At 38.6% G+C, this 24,258-nt stretch overlaps 1 protein-coding gene and 1 pseudogene across 27 annotated transcripts in view; both read left to right on the forward strand.

Moving 5' to 3' along the window:
* LOC137210216 (UDP-N-acetylglucosamine--peptide N-acetylglucosaminyltransferase 110 kDa subunit-like) overlaps window positions 1–24,258 on the forward strand; it is a 160,345-nt gene that overhangs the window by 41,861 nt on the left and 94,226 nt on the right. For 4 of the 27 annotated variants that reach the window (XR_010936351.1, XR_010936355.1, XR_010936365.1 and 1 more), the window contains one exon: window positions 2,212–2,460. The exons of 22 other annotated variants lie outside the window; for them this stretch is intronic. The gene's annotated coding sequence lies outside the window, so the exon portion shown is untranslated. Of the gene's footprint in view, window positions 1–2,211; window positions 2,461–21,092; window positions 21,120–24,258 lie in introns of those variants that run through there. One more of the 27 variants, XR_010936359.1, reaches the window with a different exon arrangement.
* On the forward strand, window positions 8,440–20,268 carry LOC137210677 (ferritin light chain pseudogene; annotated as a pseudogene).

The raw sequence follows: 24,258 nt of genomic DNA on the forward strand, positions 1-24,258 counted from the left end.
TGCATATACACGTCCATCTTAAACAATCTATATGCTTATATCCAACAAGAGAGCATTGTTTTGCAAGGCTATTTGGGTTCTATCAGCATGTAAAGGTCAGACAACTCAACTTTAGCAGAGTCAGCTTTCAGGTGAATAATTGTTTCTTTCAGGTTGCGAGCATTTGAATTCTCCAGAAATGTTTCCCAAAACATGAAAATTAAAAGAGTCCTAGGACAGCGTCCTTTAGAAGTTTTATAGTATCAAGGTTTTTGGAGGAGGAGTATCCTTGTCCATTATCAACACAATGATTCCAAGCAGATCAATTTATGCTGAGAATATTATATAACAGAACCCACTTCACATCCATTATACTGACAATGATCTTCCTTACTTCAACCTTGTGCTTCTTATAAAGTTGAAAATACTGAGCCAAGAACAGACAGTGACAATGCCAGAGACTCAGCTGTACCTATAGGTGCCTTCAGACAACATCAGCCACCCAGGCTAAAGTCCTGGTTTAAAACATCCCAACATGAATGAATCTCAAAAATCATATGCTGAGCAAGTGAAGCCAGATCAGAAGGGCACCTACTGTATTATTCAACTTACATGAAATTCTAAACTGGGCAAAAGTCATCTCTAAAGATAAAAAACAGATCCGTGGTTGCCTTGGGGTGGGAGATGGGGATACTTTTGCAAAAGCCTGGGAGGAAACTTTCTAGGGTTTTAGAATTGTTATCTATCTTTATGGGGGTGGTAGTTATACAAATGTATACATTAATTAAAAGTCACTGAGCCGTTGACTAAAAATGTCTGCATTTCATGTATGTAAATGATACCTTAATAAGGTTGATTACAAAATGAACCAAAACCAAAACAAAGCAGAAGAAAAACCTCTCAAGACCTTAAAGAAAATACACTGTTTTCTTCCAGGGTACCAGATTGGAAATGAGGCATCGGTCTGTTCTACCCTCAGATTATCCCTAGGATTATCTAGTCTATTTTAAAGCACTAGAGTTCTCTATAAGGAAAACTCACCCCATGTTTAATTTCTTTGATTTCTTCTGTGCCTCTTCTCCCAACACAGTGAAGCCATTCACGGAAGAAAAACCAGCTTTTTCCAACTTTGCATCACCATATATTCTTTGCAAAGCTATTATTTATAGAATAAAATTTGGTGACACTTTGTAAAAATCTAGCTTTTTGAGGCTTACAAATCTTAACAGTTAACCTATTGCGTCCACTGGAATTTGGAAAAAAAATTATTTTGAAAATGAATAGCTGAGAATTGACATTTTTGCTTTTTGTGATTTTCTCCTCCCCTAAGAGAGAAGTGAGTAGGAATGAGAAACACATACATAAAGAAAAAAAATTATCTTGTTGCCTTTGCATGGTTATAATTTATAGGAGGCCCTTTTCAACAATAATCTATTATCAGAATCAATAAAATACAATCTACATGAAGGCCAGGCCAGGATATTTGTCTCTTTTTCAGCAGATTGCAATACAAACCACATTCATGGATATGCTTCTTGATGATCTTTGTAATACTGTAACAGTTGACCATTTCCTCATGCCTCTTCACCTTAACTTCAACCTGGTTTTTCACTGATGACCTCACATTTCCTTCTCTATCACTTGGTTGTGGGCCTCTTTTCCAACTCCAACTCCAACTCGCATTTCACTCTGGAACCAAAGGAAGACTCACACCTTCCTGCTTTTTAGTGATACCTCAAGGTCATTTCCATATTGTGATCACCCTGAAGAATAGCCAGACAATTGTTATTTCAGAGCCATCTGACAGTTTGTAGCTCTAAAAATTAACTAAGGACCGCATTTGTCAAAAATATCCTAGTTTAAGATTTTGGTAATACAGCAACAGTAATCCCGAAGTCACTTATGACAATCAGTGTGGGAAGCATCCTCCTTCAGGAAGATCCTTTGCCATACAATACTCTTTCCCTGTCAGGTAATAAGGAAGCACGGCCGAGGAAAGTAACCTTTTGTGGAAAGAAATACTTGGCTTCGAGAAGGCTTGCAGTTCATATCTTTTTGTTGAATTAGATTCCCCATTAATTACTTTATCCACAAAGAGGTAATTATCAGAATTATGTAAGCAATTAAGGAGATGCTACTTCACATTCTTTCAGCTTGTTGACCTTTCTCACTTTATTTCATGTGGCCATCTGAAACATCAGTGATTTACCTGTCTTTCTTTTTTTTTAACAGATTTCTGTGTGTGTGTGTCCCCATGATGAAAACATCATTAAAGTAAAATATCATGAATAGACTCTTAAGAAGCAGAGTCTACTTAAAGTCCTGGAAAATATGAAAGCACTAATATTCATGGACAGCTCTACACTCTGAAAGTTACTCCAAATGTTGTTGATCTCTCTTTTGTCTAGGAGTTTTTCAAATTTTCTACCATGATCATTTGTTAGTTTTATAATTACATAATAAAGGCATTACGTCATACAATCTTTTGTTATCCATTGCAGTTTTAAAACTATTCCTTTCCTTGTCCTCAGCAGATATGTCACAGATTATTAGTACACAAGCAAAGACTTTCAACGTAACAGTACTTTATAGTGAGAAGAACTATACTGAGCTATCTCTATCCTAAGACAATGCACTAGGAAAGCACTAGGAATTCTTAAGCACTAGGAATACAGAGACGATCAAGGGGCAAGTTCCTTGCCTTCGAGTATACATGATCATTATAGCAAATGCTTAAATAGCACTTAGTATATAACTCACCACAGCAGTCTTATTATCCTCCTTTTTAATAGGTGAGCAGAGGAAGCCACAGGGAAGTCATAGGGTAAAGCCAGAATTTGAACCTAGGTAGACTAGTACACTCTCCACGGCTTTAACTACTACATTAAAATACATATATATATATATATATGTTATACATATATATATAAAAAAAAAACTCCAAGTATTCCAAAGTTACAAAACACTTATCTACCAAAACTCAAAAAGGAGCACACAAACTTGCACAGAAAATAAACATGTAAAAGTTCATAAATAAACCACAATATAACCTGCTCCACATAATATACTGACTGCAGTGTCCTGGGCCTCTCCCATCCTTAGGTAGCTGGAAATTACAACAAAATAATACTTTTCACCTTTGGAAGCCACACCATCTCTCATACCAACCAACCAATTACTTCCTTAGAGGGAATAGGAAATTAACCTGAATATCATAAAAAAATATACATATATAGCATTACTGATGTAGAATCTTTGTTTAAAGACAATAACTTCAATAGCAGAGGTAATGTTACCATTGCAGGCTTCCGATAACCTCTATATTTCTCAGATTTCATGCTAAATCATATAATGCCATATTGTGTCTGAAGCTACTTTTTTCAATAGTCCATTTTCTTAAATGGACTAGCAATGCCGTAAATACTGAGGAACATTTTGGCTCCCAAATCCTAAAGCCATTCTGATTATGCCTGGGTGATCATGGGGACGTCATCGGAACTACCAGAGGACTGGCTGAAATACCAGTGTTCTGGCCAGCTTACAAATCAGAAATTATACAGAATCCAATTTTATTTTTTTGTTAAGTAATTCCTATGAGGCTTTTGGGATGTCAATGTAAAGTCCTTTCATGTGTAATCTTTATCCATTAGATAGGGAACAATGCCAATCCCCGTCATAAATACTTTCACAACCTGACACTGAAAATCCACTGTAGGGCATAGGACCTGCAAATGTGAATGTGAATCACACACATCCACTCATTCAGACAATCCACAAATGTTCATTTTTAAGTCTACTATATGCCAATAATGTACCGGCCTCTCAGATGCTAGACCATGCTAAATGCTGAAACAGACATACTCAGTTCGGGCCCTCCTGGAACTTATTACCTAGAGAAGTGCCTTCGTTGTAAATGGTCAGGTCTCAGCCAATGCTATTATCATCAGCAGGTGACCAAAGGATAGAGCTTGCTTTCTAAACAAGCTCCACACTCTTTGCTTTCAACATTTTTGTTTTCCTTCAAGGCACATAATCCAGTGGTCAGTTTCTCCCAGTTAGTGAGGTTTGGGGAAAAGGTACCCAGTGAACAATTCCTTGTGGCCTCACTCTTTCCTCACACTCTCCTCTGTGGTTTTGAGCTAAAGAGACCTGGATTAAAGTCACTTGCTCTAACCCTATTATTTTAAAATACGGCTGCTCCTGCTTTGAGGATTTCCACTGGACCAACACAGCAGCAAAGCAGCACTGAATCAGAAGCAGGTAAATTTCAAAATGACAGCTCTAAACATATCCACTCTCCTTTTGTTCTCCTCCTATCCCTTTGCTCTGAACACCTCTGCCCTGAGGCTTTGCCTTTACCCTTCTCTGATTACTGCTCCAAAAGGGTTTCCAAGAGCGGGGAGTATTTATGGTTTCATTTGCTCCCAAGTCCTTGGTGGAAAAGGATGCTTGCTTCCTGATTCTTACTAATTCCACACTCACATCATCAACACAAAAATCATCATTAAAAAAAAAAATTTGCTCAGCTTCATATTTCTTCTGGGCCAACACTGAAAGAATATTTTCAAAGAAACACTGTCCTCTCTCCTTTGCTCTTCTGAGTTTCACGTTCTTACCTCCAGTCTCATTTTCAACCCTTATTACGGGATGCATCACAAAAACAGAAGAAAGTTCTTTGTGCTTTCCTGTACCAGCTAATTATTCTAATTTGTTCTGTATCTACCGAACAGAATGGGAAATCAACACAAAGGCTGATTATGCGACCTCTTCCAAGGGAATGGTCTGAGAGTTGTCTATTTACTAATGAAGCTCAGTGTGTATTAAGGGTTGACTGAAGCAATCATCAGGAATTTTCATCCCTTAAATTAGTCTTTTCTACCAGATGCACATCTTTCATTTTGGATAATATAACTTTTAAGTTCAGGATACAACTGGACAAAAGAAAAGAAAAAAAGGTAACCAACACAACATTTGCAGTAATAACACAGTAACAGCTCTCATCCTTCCCTGAGGAATTCAGCCTACTTTATGGACACAATTTAGTACAAACTCATAAGAAAGCTAACAAAGCCCCAAACCACTTCACAAGAGCGTAGAGAGGTAAAGGTCAGAAATTATTACTGCCAGACCCAGCAGACAATGGCACCTACCGGAAAGAGCACAGGACAGGAAAACCTGGAAGCCTGTGTTCCAGTTTCGGTTATTCCTTTAAGCACTAGTACGATCTGAGTGAACTCAGCCTGCCCTGCTTTTTCCGTTTATAAAAACCTACATCATCCTCTCAGTAGAATGAAATGCCACATCTGAAAAGTTGCAGATCTCTTTAGGAAAGAAAAAAGCTCATGCTTTCCAACCAAAATGGAATAATTCAGTCAATGGAGACTTAATAAAAATCTGCCATAAAGCAATTGTTTACTTGAAATCTATCTTTTGTGGTATATTTATTGGGGTAAGGAGTGTAAGCAAATCATAATTAGAGTTACCGATTATTCCAGAAATCAAGGTCATTGAGTTCAGATTCCAACTTTGACCCTGACCCAGGCTTACAGATATGTAAGATGTGCCAATACCTCATATCCACCATACATGGGAGAAACAAGGTATGCAGACAGATCCTCTTATAAATATCCCATATGTCGTGGTTTTAATACAGGGTCTCAGATTCATTGCCATTCTTCGCATCCAGATGTGGGCATTTTCCCTTGAATTTAGGCAGGCTTTCCATGGCTTCAAACAATAGAGCAGGGGTCAGTAAATTATGGCTGGTGGGCCAAGTCTAGGCCTCTACCAGCTTTTATAAATGAAGCTTTATTGGAACACAGCCATGTTCCTTAGTATATGTATTGTTTGTGTCTGTTTTCACATCACAGCAGCAGAGCTAAGTAGTTGCAAAAGAGACTGTATGGCTTGTAAGGCCTAAAATATTGACTGTCTGACACTTTATGGAAAAAGGTCTCCAACGCCTGCAATAGTATATAATGAAAGTGATGCTATGTAACATCTAAGACTAGGTCATAAAAGGTCATGCAGCTTTTGCATGATTCTCGTGGAATGCTTCAACCCTGGACACTCATTCTCTTGGAATACTCTATCTTGAATCCTAACTACCACGTTATGAGAAGTCCAACCCACCTGGGCAGCCATCTATAGGCACTCCAGTCAACAGTCCTTGTTGGGCCCAGTCTTCAAGGGCCAGACATGTGAATTAAAATTATCTAGATGATTCCAGCTCCAGCCATCCGAATCCTCATGAGCTGAGGTTCCAGACATCAGTCATGGAGTAGAGACAAGCCATCTCCTCTGTGTACTGTTTGAATTGCTGACCCACAAAATCTGGGCACATATTAAAATTTTTGTTTATTTCACCACTAAGTTTGGACTTCTTTATTATGTAGCAATAGATAACTATAGCACTGTGTCTGTACACAGGATATCTACATTTCACAGAGCACAGATTTTTAGATGTGAATGTTGACTGCTCACTTTCTAAGAAGAACGTATACACACACATAGGTACAAAATGTTTATGCATATGTAAATATTAGACCTATATAAACTAATCTATATTATCTATAAAATGAGGGGGCCTTGATAATGGCTAACATTATTTTTCAGTATTTATTGTGTTCCAAGAACTGATAAATTCTTGCATTGTATGAATTTTCTCTTTCACCCTCATAGCAACTCCCTGAGAGAAGTAATGGTATCTCTATATTATAGATGAGAAAACTGAGGCAAAAACAGATAACATGCTCAAGAGTACTCAACAAGTAAATTTTAGAGTCAAGATTTGAACCCAAATTCTCAAGTTTTAGATCCCTTACTCATACTCACCAAGCTATATACTGAGGAAGGGGATGAAAGGTGACGCCATTACCTCATGCTCAAGAAGTTAGACAGAAACTTAGCAGGTGTGGTTGAAAGAAGACAGGACTTGGAGTCGTAAGTCCAGAGCCTGAGTTATGAGATGAATTCTCCTCTCATCTAGATATAGGTTTGTTTTTAGAAAATGAAGAAGATCACTGCATATTTTGATTGTTAATTTCTGTACTTAATGATTACCAAAGAATGGAATTTTACCAGGGAGCTATTTTGCAATGACATAAATTATTGATTCAAACTCAAACCTTTATTATATATTATTGATTCAAAATCAAATCTTTATTAAGTCTCCCTTGCATCAGAAGTTTTTCCCACTCTTCATTTCTTTGAAACCCTTTCCTGTCTACTCTTGGCCAAAGCTTGAAGCCTAATTTAACACTTGGAAATAAAATAATGAAATAGTCATAACACAGCAATTCCAATGCCTACTGAAATGGAAGCTCTAAATAATTTTTCAGATAATTTAGGAAATTAAAAATATTTACATCATAGATGCAAAGACAGAAGTTACTTGTGTAATAAATGGTGAGACATAAAGTTTCTGGTCAAGTAGGTTTGTTTATATATGATCACTAATCTGAGTTCTACCCCTGTGCTAAAACCCAGTGACAGGTTGCATACAGCTTCTAAAGGGATAGTTCAGTGCATTGGGTCAAATTCATGCCATAAAATGTGGTATTAGTAGTAGTACTAGAAGTCAGAGTGACTGTCTTCTTTGGGACATAGATGAAGACCCCAAGACAGACAATATCAAGGACAAATTATGTAGAATAAGATATTATCTCAGTCCTTGGAACATGTCATCCAGGATAGAACAAGAAGTAGATTTATTATCAAGTACATGAAGCCAGAGACAGTAAGCAATGAGTGGTAGTTGGTTAAAATAGACAGGTTTTAGAAGCAGAGGCACGGATGTAGAAAACAAACTTAGGGTTACCAGGGGACTGTGGCAGGGAGGCTAAATTGGGAGATTGGGACTGAAATATACACACTACTATACATAAAATAGATAACTAATAAGAACCTGCTCTTCTTATTAGCCCAGGGAACTCCATTCAGTACTCTGTAATGGGCTACTTGGAAAAGACTCCAAAAAAAAATAAAAGTGGGGCTTCCCTGGTGGCACAGTGGTTGAGAGTCTGCCTGCTGATGCAGGGGACACGGGTTTGTGCCCCGGTCCGCGAAGATCCCACATGCCGCGGAGCGGCTGGGCCCGTGAGCCATGGCCGCTGAGCCTGCGCGTCTGGAGCCTGTGCTCCACAACGGGAAAGGCCACAACAGTGAGAGGCCCGCGTACTGAAAAAAGAAAACAAAAAAGTAGATATATGTACATGTATAACTGATTCACTTTGCTGTACACCTGAAACTAACACAACACTGTAAATCAACTATACTCCAATAAAAAATTTTTAAAAAATAGGTTTTAAGAACCATAGTCAGGGAGCAGTGTGGATTGGAAAGACCTGGCAAGAAAAATTTCTGCATCCTCAGACAATGCTCCCCAAGCTGGCTATTGCAAGGGTGAGCATTTAAGAGATCTTTGACCTAAGGAGGACATGAGATTAACAATCTATCCCAATGTGCATGAATTATTCTCCTCGGTGCTATCAGAAATCAGATGGCATCCTAGAGCAGGGGTCAGCAGATCTTTTTTGTAAAGGGTCAGATAGTAAATATTTTGGATTTTCTGTACCATACGTCTCCATTGCAACTGCCCATCTGCTGCTGCAGCACAGAAACAGCCATGCACAATACGTTAATGAATGGATGCGGCTGTGTTCAAGCAAAGCGTTATGTACAAAACCAGGAGTCAAGCGAGATCTGATCAGTGGGCCAGAGTGTGTGGACGCCAGTTCTGGGTCAGTGTTCACAGCTGAATGAGTCATGAGGCCTTAAGTTCCAGTTCTCATTGTACTACTTTCTACCTGGGTGAACTTGGGTTCATCCTTTTATTTATATGGGCCACTGTATTAGTCAAGGTTCTCCAGAAAAACAGAACCAACAGCATGTGTATACAATGTGCCCATATATACTGACAGATATAGATCTAGATATCGATATTGATACCTAGATCTATATCCATATCTATATAAAGATAGAGAAAGAGAGATTTTAAACAACTGGTTCACACAATAATAGAGGCTTGGTAAATTCAAAATCTGCAGGTTAGGCTGTCTAGAGACTCTCGGAAGAGTTGCAGTTCAATTTCTGTAGGTCTTCAGGCAGAATTCCTTTTTGCGACAGGGAGGTCAGTCTTTATTAAGAGCTTCACCTGATTGGATGAGGCCCATGCATATTATGGAGGATAATCTGCTTTACTCAAAGTCCACCACAAATTTAATTATGAATTTCATCCAAAAACACCATCACAGGGACTACCCTGGTGGCACAGTGGTTAAGAATCCGCCTGCCAATGCAGGGGACACGGGTTTGAGCCCTGGTCTGGGAAGATCTCACATGCCGTGGAGCAACTAAGCCCATGCACCACAGCTACTGAGCCCGTGCACCTAGCGCCCATGCTCTGCAACAAGAGAAGCCACCGCAATGAGAAGCCCACACACCACAACAAAGAGTAGCCCTCGCTTGCTGCAAATAGAGAGAGCCCACGTGCAGCAACGAAGACCCAATGCAGCCAAAAATATAAATAAATAAAACATAAAAATTTTAAAAAACACAAAAACACCATCACAGAAATATCCAGAATAATATTTGACCAAATAACTGGGCATGGTGGCCCAGAAAATTGACATGGGAAATTCACCACCTAAGCCACAGTTTTGTCACCTTTTACTGAGAAATATGACTTATCTGAGCTATTTTGATACCTAGAAGGTACCTTCTAGAGGTAACACCCTCAGTATTTTACATGGTAAGCAGTAGAGGGAATGAGCCCATTTGCCCAATCATATGACACCTAAAGGATAAAATTCTGTCTTCTCTCTCCAACCCACAAGGATGAATGCCAAAAATACATCACTTATATCTGCTTTAGCTAACATAGGATAGGTCTGGAACAGACCTATGCTCCCAGTAAGTCTCATGAAATGCTGTTTCATTAAGGAGAGACTTTACTTGCTAAGATTAGAAGCAAAAGAGGGTGGTGGATGAAAAACTGCCCGAGGATATAAGCTCATGCAAGGAAGCAGGACAGAGAATGGGTATCCGAAGATGTGCGCTCTGAGCCAACACTAATTCCACAGCATCAGGTTATAATTCAGGGAGCCCAACCGCTGGGGGTTTTTTCCCCTTCTTCTTTTCCCCCAAAGAGGGACAAGCATACTGACAAAGGAAGAGCATCAGTCACCACAGATAAATTCCTTTTTAGAGGTGATCTCGCAAATGATTTGGCTCAGTGTAGACTATGATTTGGCTCCCCAAACCATAAGCTAGAGCATTTCATTCCAGGTCCCTCTTCAAATATCCACGATAGGTAAAACTTTGGCATCAAGTAGGTCTTGAAATCTCCCCAGGTGATTATAATATGCAACCAGGGCTGAGAATCTGGAGATGTAGAGCAAATTTAAATTGAACTTTAGTTAAACAGTAAAACAAGCTCTGACTCTACTGGCTGGAGCTAGACAAGGGATATGGATTTAGTGGGATGAGAAGATAAAGGACACCAGGGAGTAAATCAAATGCTTTACACCTGTGCTTAGCTAATTGTTACTCAGATAATTCAGACAATCTTACAGCACCTGAACCCTGAAATTCCTCAGTTCTGTTTAAAAAAAAGTAACTCTTCAAGTAACTGAACTCTGAGAATCATGCCAATCATAAAGAAGAAACCTTATTTTTTGAATTAGTTGATTTCATATATACTGTTTCACTTTCATGATATTAACTAGTTATCTTTCTTTCCATTTTATGTTTGAGGAAAGTAAGGCTTTAAAGTCTCAGTAATTTTCTCAAGGTCACTTGTTAAGGGTGTGGTAGGCAGCATAATGGCTCCTAAAAATGCCCTCACCCTAATCCCTAGAACCCAATAATATGTTACCTTACATGGTAAAGAGGACTTTGCAGATGTGACTGAAGTTATAGGCCTTGAGATAGAAAGATTATCCTGGATTACCTCATGGAACAAATCTAATTGCATGAGTCCTTAAAAGCAGAAAACCATTCCCAACTGTAGAAAGAGAAAGAGAGAGATGTCCTAATAGAAGCAGAATCAGAGAGATGCAACATTTTGGGTTTTGTAGGTGGAGAAAGGGGACTCTGAGTCAAGGACTACAAGTGACCGCTGGAAGCGGATAAAGTCCAGGGAACAGAAACACCCCTAAGAGCCTCCAGAAAAGAATGTAGCTCTGCCAACACTTTTTTTTCTTTTTTAACCATCTTTATTGGAGTATAATTGCTTTACAATGGCGTGTTAGTTTCTGCTTCATAACAAAGTGAATCAGCTATACATACACATATATCCCCACATCTCCTCCCTCTTGCATCTCCCTCCCACCCTCCCTTCCCTATCCCACACATCTAGGTGGACACAAAGCACAGAGCTGATCTCCCTGTGCTTTGTGGCTGCTTCCCACTAGCTAGCTCTTTTACATTTGGTAGTGTATATATGTCCATGCCACTCTCTCACTTCATCCCAGATTACCCTTCCCCGTCCCTGTGTCCTCAAGTTCACTCTCTATGGCTGCGTCTTTATTCCTGCCCTGCCCCGAGGTTCTTCATAACCATTTTTTCTTGTTTTTTTAGATTCCATATATATGTGTTAGCATATGGTATTTGTTTTTCTCTTTCTGACTTACTTCACTCTGTATGACAGTCTCTAGGTCAATCCACCTCACTACAAATAACTCAATTTCATTTCTTTTTATGGCTAAGTAATATTCCATTGTATATATGTGCCACATCTTTATCCATTCATCTGTCGATCCTGCCAACACTTTTACTCAATTGAGACCAATGTCAGACTTGTAAGGTAATAAATTTACGTTGTTTTGAGTCACTAAATTTGGGATAATTTGTATGAAAGCAATAAAAAAAATACAGAGGTCCTACAAGAGCCAGGCTATATATTTATACTTAAGTATTTCTGAAATGAATTTAACCTTGTGATTGACAGCAGCAGCAGCAGCAGCTTCCAAGGGATCCCACCACACACCTGAGGCAAAAGGAGCCTAATACAAAGCAGTGACAGCAGCAGGTCACTGCCCCACACTTGGGGTAGAGGGGGACTTGATCTACTGTAGCAGCAGCATAGCCTGAATGGGAACCCATCCTCCTGTGGCACTAGTCCCATCAACATTAGTCTAATCTGCTAGCATCTGCTGTGCCAACAGGCCCAACATATACAAACCCTCCAACTCAGTAGCATTAAGTGAGCCAGGCTCAGTGTTTCCTGAAACTCATATCCAGCTGCACTGGAAATCCAAGATATCACCTACTGTTATGAAAACATAAACAATAACAGAAGACTGGGAACTTCAGAAAGAAAAGGGGAACAATGGAATGGGTGAAAACAAATGGGGTAAATATAAGAGACTATCATTAGCCTCATGAGTTTCTTAAATTCTATATGATGGTCAAAGCAAAAATGATGACACCATCTGATGGGGTTCTCAATGTAGAGAAAGGAAATACTACAGAAAATCATACTTTAAAACTGGGGAATATTAAGAGACCTAAATGGAAGTAAAATTTTGAAACTTCACTTGAAGTAATGAAACACTGATTCCAGTAGGCTATGATAAGTTACATATGTATACTGTAATGCCAAAAGCAACCACTAAGAAAACTATACAAACAGTATACACAAATGATTATAAATGAATTAAATTAAAATGGACTTATTAGAAAAGGTTTAAGTAACCCACAAGAAGGAAAAATAAGGGAAACACAGGATTGAGAAACTAAGGTAAAAGACAAAACAAAAAATAACATGGTAGACCAAATCTTTGACATGGCAATAATTACATTAACGGTAAATGATCTAAATAACCAAGTCAAAGACAGAGATTGGAAGAGTAGATTAAAAAAATCGCAAGCATGATCCAACTATATACTGTCTATAAGAAGCTTACTTTAAACATCATGATATAGGTAGTTCAAAGTAAAAGGATGAAAATGATATACCATGTGAACATTAATCAGAAAAAGCAGGAATGGCTATATTAATATCAGATAGAGTAGACTTCAGAGCAAAGGAAATTATTAGGGGCAAAGAGGGTCATTACATAAAGATAACAGGAATAATCCACCTAGATGACCTAGTGATACTAAATGTGTGTGCACCAAACAACAGAACTTCAAAATGCATGAAGCAAACACTGAAAAAGGTAAAAGGAGAAAGTTTTAAATCCACAATTATTATTTGAGACTTCAACACAGCAATTTATACAACTACCAGAGAGAAAAATCAGCAAGGATATGGAAGAACTGAAAACATCATCAATCAACAGGATATAACTGACATTTAAAGAACACACTCAGTAAGAGCAGAATACATATTCAAGTGTCCATGGAACATTCACTCATATACCATATACTGGGTGATAAAAAAACATTAGCAGATTTAAAAGAATTAAAATCACAGAGAGTATGTTCTCTAGCCATAATGGAATCAGACTAGAAATCAATAAGAGAAAGACAACAGGAAAATCTTCAATCACATGAAAACTAAACATCACACTTCCAAATAACTCATGGGTAAAAAAGACAGCATCAAGGAAAAAAATTTTAAATGCATAGAATAAAAGAAAATGGAGATATAACAGATCAAAGTTTGCGGAATGAAGTGAAAGCAATGCTGAAAGGGAAGTTTATAGCACTAAACTGGGAAAGAAAATATTTCAAAGCAATAATCTAATTTTCTATATTAAAATAGTAAAAAAGGAAGAGGAAAAAACACTAAACAAGCAGAAAGAAGGAAATAATAAAGATGAAACAGAAATCCATGAAACGGAAAACAGGAAAATAGGGGGGAAAATCAATGAAACAAAAGGCTGGTTCTTTGAAATAAACAATCTAACCAATAAAGATCTAGAAAGACTGATAAAGATTAAACAGAGAGATGGCACAAATCACAGATATCAGAAATGCAACCAGGGATACCATGACATATCCTGCAGGTTAATGAGGGACAAGTTACTATGAACAAGTCTACACTATAAATTCAAAAATGTAGATGAAATGGGCCAATGTTTCTACACCCAAAACTACCAAAACTCAGCCAAGATGAAATAGATAATCTCAATTTTCCTGTAACCATTAGAAACACTGGTTTTTCATTTAAAAACTCCCAAAAGAAATATTCAGGCTTAGATGTTTCACTTTTACCCAAGACTTAAAGAATTAACACCAATTTTACATGATTTGATAAGAAATAGAAGTAGAGGGAACAGTTTCTAATTAATTTTATGAAGCCAGTATTACCTTGATACCAAAACCAGACAGGGATAGTATAGAAAGAAGAAACCTACAGACCAATATTTTTTATGAAATTGGCTGAAAAACCCTCAGCCAAATATTAGCAAATTAAATCCAGAAATATATGAAAAGAATAATATACCATGACCAAGTGGGATTTATTCCAGTTATGCAAAGTTGGTTAAATATTTGAAAATTAAACAGTGTAATCCACCATATCCAATAGATTAAGGGGGAAAAGTCATGTGATCCTATCCATTAATGCAGAGAAAGCATTTGACAAAATCCAATCCCATTCATGATTTTAAAGAAAGAAGAAAAAAAACTCCAAGCAAACTAGGAATAGAAAAGGAACATACTGAAACTCATAAAGATGATCTACAAACAACCTATACCGACATGATATTTAACTGTGAAAGACTGGATGCTTTCTCTGTAAGATCAGAAACAAGGCACCGATATCTGCTCTCACCACTTTTATTAAATATATCACTGGAGGTTCTAGTAAGAAAATAAAGCAAAAATAAATAAATACATAAATTTAAAAGTTAAATTTTTTAAAAGTTTATTTAAAAGATAAAAGGACTATTCCTACTACGTTGCATAGGAAGGAACATATCCTACTGAATGTTGAATAGCAATATATCCTATTATACTGAATAAGGAAAAGTAAAACTGTCTGTATCTGAAGATGAGATGATAATCTAAATGGAGAAAATACCAAGGAATCCACAAAAAGCTTGAGAAATAATATTAGTTTGTAAATGATTTAGAGTACAAGATCACCACAATTTTATCAAATTATATATTAATAACAAATGTGTAGAAGCTTAAATAAAAATATGTGATGCCATTTACAACTGACCTAAATAAATACTTAAATATAAGCCCAATAAGACATTTATAGGACCTCTAGACTGAAAATTACAAAATGCTGATGAAGAAAAAGTTTTAAGTCGCAAACAAATAGGGAGACATACCTTGTTCATGGATTAGAAAACACAACATGATAAAGATGTCAATTCTCCCCAAGTTAAGAGGCTTAACACAATTACTCTTAAAATGCCCTCAAGGTTTTTGTGGATATAGACAAGCTTATTCTAAGATTTATATGGTAAGAAGAGGCTGAAGAATAGCTAAAACAACTTGTAAAGGAAGATGAAAATGGGAGGAATTAATCTACCCAATTTCAAGAGTTTGCAGTAATGATGGAGGGTAGATACATAGATCAATGGAATGGAATAGAGAACCCAGAAATAGACTGACATCAATACATATAACTTGTTTTTGACAGCAGTGCAAAAGCTATCAAGGAAGAATAGACTTTTCAAAAAATGGTACTGAAACAGTTGGACATCCCTCGACAAAAACAAACAAACAAAAAATGAACCTTAACCTCCACACCTTACACAAAAATTAAATCAAAGTGGATCATAATCTTAAATGTAAAAGCAGGACATTTTTAGAAAAAAAATAGGAGAAAATGTTTGGCATCTAGAACTAGGGGAATAATTCTTAGACTTGACACCAAAAGTATGATCAATAAAGGCAAAAACTGATAAATTGGATCTCATCAAAATGAGTTAAAAATGCTTCATAGAAGATCCTTTTAAGTGGATGAAAACTCAAATTACACAGTAGGAAAACATATTTGAAAATCCCATATGAGACAAATGACTTGTATCTATAATATACAAAGAACTCTCCAAACAACTTAAAAAAATCCAACTAGAAAATAGGCAGAAGACAGGAACAGACATTTCATGGAAGAGAATATACACACGGCAAAGGAGCACATGAAAAGATGCTCAGCATCATTAGCCATTAGGGAAATGCCAATTAAGACCATAATGAGATGTCAGAGAGTAACTAAAATTAAAGTATAGTGACAACATCAAATGCTGGCGAGTACATAGAAAAATTATATCACATCACTGGTGGGAAAATAAAATGGTTTAGCCACTCTGATCAACAGCTTGACAGTCTCTTTTAATCCTAAAAGTAGATTCACCCTGCAACGCAGTAATTGTACTCTTGAGCATTTATCCAAAAGAAACAAAAACTTAATTAAGTTCCCACAGAAACTTACACATAAATGTTCATAGCAGTTTTATTTATAATAGCCCAAAACTGGCAACTACCCAAATGTCTTTCAGTGGATGAATGTTGAAACAAATTGTGATAAAATCTTATGATAGAATACTACCGAGCAACAGAAAGGAACAAATTATTAATATACGCAAAAATTGAAATGAACTTCAAGGGAATGATGCCGAGGGAAAAATTTTGAAAAGCCGATCTCCGAAGATTAAGTAATTCATGATTATGTTTACATATTATTCTTAAAATAACAAAACTGTGGAGATGGAGAACAGATTAGAAGTTGCCAAGGGTTAGAGTGGGGGTAGAAGGTACAGCGGGGGAACTCTGTGAGGTTTTTGTGGTTCCAGTACAAATAATACAGCAATCTTGGTTTTAATCCCTAAAGATTTCTAAAAGCAATTCCTAATAAGAGGTGTCCAGATATTTAGCAATGGCAGATTAGAGGTATAGCTCCCCAACATAACAACTTCAAAAGAGAACATACTAATTCAATGTATATGTTAATTTCAAAAAAAAAAGGCCTGTCACAATACTTAAATGGTATATATCTTAACTATATTATTCTAAGTATCCAGCTATACCAGATGGACTAGCAAGATTTTCTGTACATTCAACCTTATTTAAGACAGTAAATCTTATAATAAGACAGTTAGAAAAAGAAAAAAAAAACAAACCTCAACTACAGTTGGATATTCTCATAGGAAGATGAGGTGAAAATATGCAGCAGCGGTTCAAAAGCTTAAGCAGTGGCACCTAAATTTGGTTGTGCATTAGAATCATCTGAAGCACTTTTTAAAAACCCTCACACTGACGGTTGGTCATCGTAGACCAATAAAATCATTTTAAATCTCCTCAGACGATGCCAATGTCTAGCCAGAACTGAGAACCAGCGGACTAAGCAGAAGGGGATGTTTCTACAAAGATCTCTTAACAGTAAGTCCTTTCACCCAATCAGATTTACCTCCCCGCAAAGGGCTAAAGAATGCTAGTGTTGTCCATACTTGCTTAGCTTTAATTAGCACTTGTGACTTGCCCAAAACCTAGATCATGTTTCCCCTAAATTTCATGTTATTCCCTACGTTTTTCAAACCCAGGGCTAAGGGGTTTGCCGGGATGAGATTTTAAGTGCTCACACAGGGCAAGTCCCTGGCAAACCAGGACAGCGGTCCCTCTACATTGAAATGTAAAGCATCCTAAATAACCCTGACACTGCTCCCAGATCCTAGTCTGTGCCAACCAGTGGAGAAAAGGCATTCTCCATTACCACCACGGCAAATGCTGCTGTACTTGCCTTGGCTGGTCCCTATCTTTTCCAGGCACCACTCCCCTTCACCTGCTGGTGGACGCTTTGGCCAGCTGACAATGCAGATATTTTCAAACTTTAAGGTGAATAAAAATCATCTGGAGGGCCTGTTATAACAGAGATCACTGAGCCCCACCAGAGTTGCTGATTCCATAGGGCTGGGACAGGGCCCTAAAACTTGAATATCTGACACATTATCAGGGGACGCTGGTAAAACTGGTCAGGTTGTTACCGAATGCAGGTTCGTGTGTCTGAAGCACAGTGAGGCCAAACAAACCTAAAGGTTGGAGTCTGGAGCAGAGAAAGGTTTATTGCAGGATCGAGCAAGGAGAGGGGTGGCCCGAGTTCCAAAACACCCTGAAATCTCCAAAGGATTTCAGCAAAGCATGTTTAAAGGCCAGGTGAGGGAGGGACGTCCCAGGGAATGTGATCAGCTCGTGCACAATCCTCTGATTGGTTGATGTGGAGGCCACAGGGCAGGTAACATTATCCATCCTTAGGTGCCAGAAGGTCTGGGGGCTATGTGCTCATGATCATCAAGGAGTTAATTTCTTCCATTGGGTGGTGGTTTTTAGCATCTGAAAACTCAAGAAATATGCCTGAGATACTATTATCTGAGTACTTCAGAGAGGAACTACAGCAGAGGATATGGGGGATGGGTCTGTCCTAGGAAGGCCCCATAGGGTACTGCTTGGTTACAAGGTGACCATACTTTGAGAACCACTGCTCTAGTGGCTTGGAATGTTCAGAAAGTAATGGAAGAATCCCTTCCCAGGTCTAGATTCTAGTATCGCCAGCTATTTTGGCGGGGGGAAGGGTAAGTTTTGTCCTTGCTTGGACTTCTGGTTCATTTATATCAAAGCCTATTTGAGGCAGTGCGCTCGGCAGTCCTGCAGTTCTGTCTTTTGCTTCAACAGTGTTTGGAATGAACAGACCCAGGGACGCACCTTGCTCCAGCCCCCGACCACCTTCCAACCTTTCTTCCTGTCGCAACCTTTGGAATCAGCCACTCAGCTATCCTCAGCCTCCAGGACAGGCCAACACCGTTTTTTGAGCTTAGCTCCTTATCACTGATCAACCACGAGTTCCCAGGTTCGTCAGAATTATTCCATCGAGGTGGAGGCCGCCGTCCACCGCCTGTTCAACATGCATCTGGGGACACTTACCTCTCTCTGAACTTCTATTTCGACAGCAACAATGGGACTCTGGACAGTGTGGGCCACATTTTTCGCCAACTGGCTGAGAAGTGTGAGGGCGCGCAGCGTCTCTTGAAAATGCAAAACCAGGGCTGTGGCCGCGCCCTCTTCCAGGATGCGCGGAAGCCTTCTCAAGATGAGTGGGGTAAAACCCAGGACGCTGTGGAAGCCGCCATTCTTAGGGAGAAGAGCCTGCTCCAGGCACTATCAGATCTGCGCGCCCTGGGTTCCGCCCGCGCAGACTCCCACCTCTGTGATTTCCTGGAGAGCCGCTTCCTGGAGGAGCAGGTGAAACTCATCAAGAAGATGGGCGACCACCTGACCAACCTCCGCAGGCTGGCTGGTCCGCAGGCTGTGCTGGGCGAGTATCTCTTTGAAAGGCTCACCCTCGAGCACAAACAGGAGTCTCTGAAGTCCAGCGGCCTCTGAGGAGCCCCTCTGGCATCAGAGCTTCTGCCTGAAGCCCTGCTCTGCAGCTACTAGGCAGCTTTGTAACCGCCCTGGAGCCCTCTCCCAAGCCTTGGACCAAATGGAAACAATAACGCTTTTTGCAGAAGGAAAAAAAAAAGCCTATTTGAAACACAAACAGAATAAAGAGGAAAAAAAGAAATATATATATATGTATATATATATATTCATGTTTTTTTTCTTTTTAAAAATTTATTTTACTGAAGTATAGTTGATATACAATGTTGTGTTAGTTTATGCTGTACAACAAAGTGATTCAGTTATACATATATATAATTTTTCATATTCTTTTCCATTATGGTTAATTACAGGACATTGACTATAGTTCCCTGTACTATACAGTAGGACCTTGTTGTTTATCCATCATATATATAATAAGTTACCTCTGCTAATCCCAAACTCCCAATCCATCACTCCCCCACCTCCCCCTTCCCCTCGGGAACCACAAGTTTGTGTGCTATGTCTGTGAGTCTGTTTCTGTTTCATGGATAAGTTCATTTGTATCATATTCTAGATTCCACATATAAGTGATATCATATGGTATTTGTTTTTCTCCTTCTCACTTACTTCATTTAGTATAATAGTCTCTAGGTCCAGCCATGTTGCTGCAAATGGCATTATTTCATTCTTTTTTATAGCTGAGTAGTATTCCATTTTATATATATCACATCTTCTTTATCCATTCACCTGTGAGTGGACATTTAGGTTGTTTTCATGTCTTGGCTATTATAAATAGTGCTGCTGTGAACATAGGGGTGCATGTATGTTTTCGAATTATAGTTTTGTCCAGATATATGCCCAGGAGTAAGATTGCTGGATCATATGGTAGCTCTACTTTTAGCTTTTTGAGGAACTGCCATAGTGTTTTCCATAGTGGTTGCACCAATTTACATCCCCACCAACAGTGTAGAAGTAAGTCAGAAAGAGAGAGACAAATACCGTATGCTAACACATATATATGGAATTTAAGAAAAAAAAATGTCATGAAGAACCTAGGGGTAAAACAGGAATAAAGACACAGACTTACTAGAGAACGGACTTGAGGATATGGGGAGGGGGAAGGGTAAACTGTGACAAAGCGTGAGAGAGGCATGGACATATATTCATGTTCTTTTAACATATGAATTGCCCCACTTTATCTGTGTGAAATAAGTTTGTTCCCGTTATTGGGCTGCTTCTCAAGCTTTGCTGCTCATTTGAATTACCTAAAGAGCTTTTAAGAAAAACATTGGTGTCTGGGTCCCAGCCCCAGAGATTTTGATTCAGTAGGTCTAGGGAGGAGCCTGGGCACAGGGAGGGCTCAGAGTTCCCCAGGTGATTCTAATGTGCAGCAACTTTGGGAACCACCTCTTGGCTTCAATCCAGCTAGTGATCAGATATTAAATCTAAGACACATGGGCTAGTGCGTGAGCTCTAGGAAGATTCGTGCCAGGGAAAATGATCGATAGTCGTGTTACTTCTCTGAAATGGACTGAAATTTCCAATTAGCATGAACAGGGGAGGGTGAATGGGTGAATGCAATAAGGTGTATCATTTACGTATTGCCCTATGTGTATGGCTAGAAGCTTTTGCAACTGAGGTCTGCCCTACTTTTCATGCTAATGGTAATGCTTGTCCTCCTAATGCAGCTGTAAACTTTATAAGCCCATAGGTAGACAGCATCACAAAATATTTACCCCTCCCCACTGGCCCACTCTCAAGCTTCTCTCCCCTTCCCCAATACACAAATGTACATCAATGCTCTTGAGACCACTATCAACATATTGACCTTCAATTCTTCTACTTTGCAGCTTCCCTCTTATCAGGAGATGTCAGCATTTAGTGCAAGGACAAATGCTTGCCTCTTGGTGAGTAATGTAGGCAATGCCTCCAAGAGACAAAAAGCCCTCAGGGAGGGGGAAAAAGTCTTTCAAAAAGGTTGATGCCCAGAGGAGGCATTTTCAGTCATCTCAGCTTAGAGGTCAAATATCCAAAATTAAAAAGGTTAAAAAAAAGAAAAAGAAGAAAGCAAGGAAGAAAAGAAGGAAACAATTTTCTTATCTCATAGTAATAAGGCAGTTTTCCTTAAAAAAAAAAAAGACTTAAGCCTTAAATTCTCTTTCCTAATCAAAATGTGCTTTTCCGTCTTTAGACTATTCCTCTTATATCCTGTATTATTCATGACGTTTAATTCTTGAAATAGCACATGGCTGAAAACAGAAGCTAACCTCTTGTCCACTATGAATTAAATCTTCTTTTCCTAGGACCTGTCTACAGTGTACAATTTGGGGTTTGCCAACATAATTATTTTCTCTGAAATAAGTTACAGCATTTTGCCTTTTCAATATATAGTTATACAATATACTGTTAACACAAAATAGTTAATATAGTCAATATAGTAAATACAACTATAACACACGTGATATGATGCCACTTTGGTGATTTTCTTCATCCATGTAATTCTGAAATTTGACAGTATAGTTTTCATATTCTAATGAGCTGAGTATTACCTTTGCAAGCATAGAAAAATAAAATAAATTCATAATATTCTTGTGTGGTTTGCCCCTGGGGTGGATTACCATAATGGGGGGATATTTGAGCCTTTCCCCAAGTCATTAAAAAACCTCCAGCGAGCAGCCCCTTGTCCTCTCCAGGAAGTGGGGGGAAAGGATCTTTAATCCTAATAATCCTGGGGGGAGAAATCTCAGAAATAAGACATCTGCTTCTGTGCCTTGTTGTTTTGCAGAATAGCAATGATTGCTTTAGCAGCTTCTATTGCCATGTGTGTACAATAAGTAAATGAACATAAAATTGAATGAACGCATAAAAGAAGGATAAACCCACCCAGCTTAACAAATCCACTCTCTCACCTGCTGTGCCCTGAAACATGAAAGAAAGAATCACGGGATCATAAGGATTAATAAAATAACAGTCTCTGTTAACAATATTGACAGAAGGTATAGGAAAATTTGTCTGATGTGGGACCAACAGCTTAACTGCTTAATCCTTTTTTTTTTTTAAGGGCAACTCATTCATTTATTGTTTAAAGATTGCAAGACAACTTCTGAATTTCTGTAGCACAGTTTAAATGTTTTACTTTTTTGATAAATCAGAGTATAATAGAAAAAACAATTAGTTTCCAGTAATATCTATATCTCTATTCAGAATTAAGTCTTCCACAGACATGTAACCTGGAAACAAAAGCCTGTTACAATAAGCAAAGCTTCAACAGAGCTGCTACTTTTCGGGCCAGGGAAAGGTTCATCCCTATAGGAGGAGGATGTGCTATGTAAAATGGCTGCAATGTCGCAGTCTTGAGGGCGCTGGAAGTCTATTATCCTATCCCACATTAAGTAGTTTGGTGAACTTCAAACGTCCGTTCATCTGCAACCAAGCTGGCAAACTTTAACTGATATTTCAAGCAGGTAAAAAATAAATTAAAAGAAATCCTTACACTGATGTTCCTTGATTTACACTGTTAAATGGTTCATTAACATGTAATTCTGGCTAAGAATTACATTTGAGACTCCTTGCTCAGATTTTGGTTAACAGTACAAATCTTTGAGAAATTCAAGTTCTTATTAATCAATAATTTGTCAGCTAGGCTACATTCAGGCATCAGCTGCAACTACAGAATAGGTGCACTGCCTCAGCGCTTTGGAAAGACATAATCTAGAACACTACTAGCAGACAAAATATCTGTTACTAGACAGCACAGGTGCAGTACAGCAAGACAAAAACATATATTCATGTGTGCCGCAGACCAGCCGGAGAAAGAGGATTTCACCGCCCAGGGTCAGAAGGGAAGGGGTAAGGAACTGAAGTAGCACCGATGGATGGGGTCAGAAGGACCAAGACAACTGATGGTTGCAAGGCAAATTTTATTGCGCTACAGTTGCAGATTATCTAGACTAGAAAAAGGAAGGTTGCCAGATGGTGGTTTACATTATCTACAGACTGTCTCGGCTCAAGGTTAACTTCCCTGGGAGGAAACCCATAAACCCAGAAGCATCAAAAATAACCTGCATGTGCAGGGGGAAGACAGCTTTGCTTGTCTCATTTTACATTCTTTCTGATCTCTGGGCCCTGGTGATTTATCTCCCATGGAATGGAACAAGGAGGGGAACAAGTAGGGACAGTCCCTTCGAGCAGCGGCGGCATGCCTGGCATGTCCTTACCTGCCCTCAAGGCTGACTGCTTCCCACAGGTCCCCCTTTTTTATTTTTTAACTTTTGCTGCAAAATAATTCCATGAAGTTTAGTGCCGAGAGTACTGTACTGTTGCATGAGGATATGAAACAGACATGAGAAGATTATTATCAATAATAGGCAAATTATGGCCAGGGTAATAAATCCTGACAACCTTCCGGTAATCCAAGACTGAGGGTTTAACCACTTTAAATGATCCAGTAAAGTTTGAATTACATCTTCTGGCGAAACATCATCAAGATGTGTATTTTGTATATCCTGAATTTCAGCATTTAATTTCTTAAGATCAAGACTAATATTATTATCTGATCAAACACTCAGCAGATGCATTTTTACTTTTTCCCATTCCCAAATACAGTCACTGTACTTTTAAGGAGTAACACACATCCATGTATACTTTGCATGACAAGCTAAACGCATCCTCAATTTTAATGCTGCCATCTGATCTCCACTCCCCAAAATTGCGTTTTTAAATTCATCTAATTTGTTATTAATCCGTAAATCTATGTGACTTTGTAAAGATAAAGCAAGACTGCTATGTTGAGATAACTGATTAGCAAAGTGAGCATGATTAATACTCTGTGAAAGAGCAAGACCGGCAGTAGCCGCGGCAGCAGACAGAGCAGCCGAGGCAAGTAAACTTACTATTAACCACCCAAGAAAGCGTCTCCTTCTCTGCAAGGCTTTAGAGAGTTCCACCCATGCCTGTACTCCAGTATCTTCATACCAAGGTTCTCTCAGATGTACAGGCACCATAACATACATGGGT

Source organism: Pseudorca crassidens, chromosome 17 (assembly GCF_039906515.1).
Source record: "Pseudorca crassidens isolate mPseCra1 chromosome 17, mPseCra1.hap1, whole genome shotgun sequence".
Taxonomy (NCBI): domain Eukaryota; kingdom Metazoa; phylum Chordata; class Mammalia; order Artiodactyla; family Delphinidae; genus Pseudorca; species Pseudorca crassidens.